The 4411-nt window shown below is 41.0% G+C and overlaps 1 pseudogene; it reads right to left on the reverse strand.

Moving 5' to 3' along the window:
• Positions 1-1190: 1190 nt before the first annotated feature.
• On the reverse strand, positions 1191-4207 carry LOC138329843 (uncharacterized; annotated as a pseudogene).
• Positions 4208-4411: the final 204 nt, after the last annotated feature.

Below are 4411 nucleotides of genomic sequence, written 5' to 3' on the forward strand. Positions count from 1 at the left end.
ATACCAGTGTCTCCCACGGTAACACGAGAGACCGGTTCCCCTAGATTAAAATTTCTGAGGGCGATCTAGACAATGAGACCTCCATCCGTTTACTAAAACCCATTATCACCACCAGCCCACCTCGGTCAAATATAACAAGGTGGACACCTCCCTCCATGGTACCACGGAGGGAGGGGGAGCCTGCGGTAACGACAGAAACCCAAATCTTTATGCCTAATAAACACCAGCCTGCTGTAAAGCAAAGCTGGTATGAGTACTTAGCCGGATGAGCCCATGTCCCTCTCTGTCTCCCTCTGGGCTCAGCCACCTGAGGGGATTTTTTTAAATCCCCTCACACCCATACTGCGTACCTACATCCATATCTAGCAACCCATAACCCTGACTATAATATAACCTTTTTCTATATTAACCCAATCCCCCAACAACCTATGGTAACAATATAGGTCTCTACCCCCCCCCCTACCAACCCCCCAACCCCCCAACCTAATTTGTGCCTAAGTGTGAAATTTCACCTAATCCTGATTACAAAGGATAGGAAATGTAGCACTAGTCTTAGTATTGGAATCTGAAAAAATATTCTAGCCCTCCCTGGTAGTTGTTGAGCAGAATCCCAATACCTGTGGTTGAAAGATGAGTGCCATCTGGGCGGTATAAAGCTGCCTGTGTTGATTGGATTATAGCATGGCATAGGACCTTACCCCTGACTCAAAAATGTTTCTTAATTGCATAGTTTATACGCTCTCTTTTCCTCTCAACTTTGGCATATGAGCAAGCCCCATACCAGTAACTCCTGGGTAGTATTTCAGACCAAATTATAGTAGTAAGGGGAGATATCAAAGCAAACCTTAAAAGTGAACACCTGATTGTTTCTATCAACTCTTTGCCTAAGTTTAATGCTGACTACATAATTGGACCCAAATTGAATCAGAATCATTTTTGGAGGCGGGGATTTTCCCAATTCGTTCTCAATGAGAGGGTCAAATTCACACCAGGTAATGCCTCTACGGGTCATCCAATGAATAGCATACCCCTTTCTGTCAAGATTAAGGTTTGTACCACCCGGTCTCTTAGCTGCCTCCTTCATACCGAAGATCCTATGACCCATATGGGGGATAAGTCACCTGAAAGAATATCTTATGATGTTTTAGAAAAGCATGAAATTGCAATAATATCAATAATCCAAATTTAAATCAAAACGCTCTAATAAAACCATAACCGACTTTATTATAATTAACTCTACATGGGGAATCACACAATGTGGTAAATTCAGGTTCACTCCCAGCTGCTGTATGCCTAGCTAAAACTGTCTCTACTGGAGTTCTTATGTATTTTGAGTAGACCTTTTATTTCCATCGACCCCATGCTTGTATTTCCCTGGTGGCTGCCTCAGTAGCGGCCCCTATACGAATAAGAGTGAGTTTTGTAATGAGACACAGGGATGCGCGAAAAAGTTAATGATTTCTTTAAAACAGCAGCTACCTGATAGCGAGTAATTGATGGACCATTCCTATGTATAAATAACTGCTGATTAACTGTATTTGGCCGAATAAAAATATATTTGTTCAGAAGTGAGACGTGGCAAATATCTGAGTTAGGATAACTGTTGATATGTAATAATGCAGAGTGACCTCGTTGGTCAGTCTTTGATTCCCTGATACAAACTGTTAAAGGAAAGGAAAGGGAATTTACAATGGTAACATCTCAAATTCCCAGTTGACGTGCATTACTACCATTGCTACATATACTGGATTCTGAAAATTCTGCAACCCTCGGAAATTCGAAAAGTCAATGCTGCAGAAAAATATGTGCTTCATATTTAGAGCTACAGACTGATGAAAGGGAGGTAACCAGTTTTTTTTTTTTTTTTTTTTTGAGTAGGGGTAAAGTAATAGGGAGAAGCGCATCCACGTGTTTGTTACCACGCTGTGCCCCCTCCATAATTTTCTTAATAATAAAGCATTGTGTTGAATCTTGTTGACCCCGCAGATTATGCTCATGGGATATTCCACTCATATAAGTGGAAATTGTTGATGCTGAGTATCCCTGTAGTGACATATGAGATATAAATTGTACTGAATGTTCTGAGGGGACAGGCCAAATGCTCGACATATTATAAGAGGGCTGACCGGCGAAACCTGGCCCACTGTTGACGAGAAATGGAATCAGCTATAACATTATATTTACCAGGAATGTCTTCTGCCCTGAAAGTATACACCAAAGCCCTTTTCTTGACCACCTGCACTGTCTGTATATAATTCCATTGTAGCAGAGGTGCTCCAGTACTAGTATCTATCTGGAATTACTGTCAAACAATTGTAATTTTCCAAAAATGACAACCATACTTTAATGTCTGCCTTCATCGAGGCACTAACTCTAATCTTATGATGTGTCTTGTCCACACCAGCAATAGTATCAATAAGACGACGACAAAATGCACGGCCAGGGGCGACAACTCGACATGCAAAGTTTAGCATACCCAGTACTGATTGAAGCTTAAGCAGGGTCAATTTGTTAACTGTTAACAAATACTCAAGCTCTTTACATAACTGAACAATTTTGTCCCGAGGTAATCGTATTACTAATTCAACTGTATCAAACTCAACTCCCAGAAAATATAAAGTTGTAGGTCCTACAGTTTTTTCTTGGGATAATTGTAACCCTATTTCATGTGAAATATTCTCAAATATATCTAAAGAAGCTTTCACTCTGATTGTTTCCAGACATTCCCACAAAAAGAATATCATCTAAATAATGCAGAATGTTTTTGTTACCAGTTTTGTTAACAACTAACCAGTTAATAAAAGCTGCATCATCTATGCTTGTATAAGACACACTACATAACTCTGGTGGAATAAAATAATTTATGGAATTGTGATCTGGATACGACAAATGATGTATAACTCTATAGTCACCGTCCTTTTTGGGAATGAGACCTACTGGCGATACCTGTAAGGTGGGCAGAGGGGGATACGCAAAGGGACCTGCTTTGCGTCCAGCATCAAACTCTTTCTTTATTTTGCCCTGTAATATTTCTAGGGCCTGCTTGGTGCTAGCTAAATTACCTGCCTCGCGTGCTCTACGAGGACCTTATACTCCAGAGAGAACCCCTCCTTAAATCCCTTTGCGATATTATCCCTGACATCTGTTAACGGATAATCCTGCAAGTACTTTAAAAGTTTTTCATAAATTATAGGAGTAGTACCAAGTTATAAAGATTGCTGGGAAGTTGTGGATTGTTTGCGCTACCTAACTCTTCATCTGTATTAGTGCAATTATTGTTGTCAAGTCATTGCTTATACACTTAAATCTAGGATGTGATCCCCGCATGTACTACATGCATGACAATAGCGACATTTGGACCCAAAATTACATTACAGTTTTCCCTTATTGAAATTATAACAGCACCCTGAACTTGGGACAGCAGATTTAGAACTAGAGGGCTTGGGAGATGATAGCTGATCAACGTTTGAATCTGTTATGTTAATCTGGCTAGGTGAATTATACATGAGCCATAACTCTGTGTCTATCACACCCCATAATGAATAGGGGTTCTTGGACTTGCGCAATCTGTATTGCTCATCGTACTGTACCCAGCCTAAATGACCTGATCTAACTGCCGCCAAACGGATGTCATGCATATATTTTACGAGTTCTTGACATTTTTTTCTGGGTATTTTTCTATCATCACACTTGTATATGTGAGGAAGGCTGATGTCCAAGCATGAATGTTAGTTACCTGCTTAGCGATATTGGATGGCTTTTTTTTTTTTTATTACAAATTTCCCATACTTGATTACTAAATCCCCCGATGTCTCGAAGCCCGCCGCCATTTTCCGCGCAGATTCGAGTAATAAACCGAGGTCCAAAAACTCGGTGTTCCGGATTTTGTCCTTTATTTTTGGTGGAATATTATAACCCACAGGATCAAAAATACTTGGTACCGGAGATGAACCCCCCAGTACATGTGAAGTGCCCGGGATTTGCACTAAATCAATTATCTCACCAGGTCTGTCCTGACTCACGCCATTAGGCCTATTGCCCCTCTCGGGGGCCCTTACATTGGGCTGACTTCCCTCAATTTTCTTGGACGTTTTTCAACAGACGTAGCTTCATCGAAACTAACACCGTCTGATGCCGACGCCGATGCTCTCTTCCTGGGTTTTACGCCCGGGCCCCTTGCTGAAGAACGCCTAGGTTTTGGTGCCATGTCTTTTGATAAATTGTGTGCCTTGACGAATGTCTAACCGGAAGTTATAATCCAATAAAGGAGGGGCGCGCTCGATTGGTATCTCACCCTATTAAAGGTACCCAATATAATTCTAAGTGGGGCGCGCTCGATTGGTATTTCGGCCTATTAAAGATACCTAGTACCTACATGTATCATATCCTTATTGTTACCTATAAACTATAA

This window comes from Argopecten irradians, chromosome 8 (genome assembly GCF_041381155.1).
Source record: "Argopecten irradians isolate NY chromosome 8, Ai_NY, whole genome shotgun sequence".
Classification (NCBI taxonomy): Eukaryota; Metazoa; Mollusca; class Bivalvia; order Pectinida; family Pectinidae; genus Argopecten; species Argopecten irradians.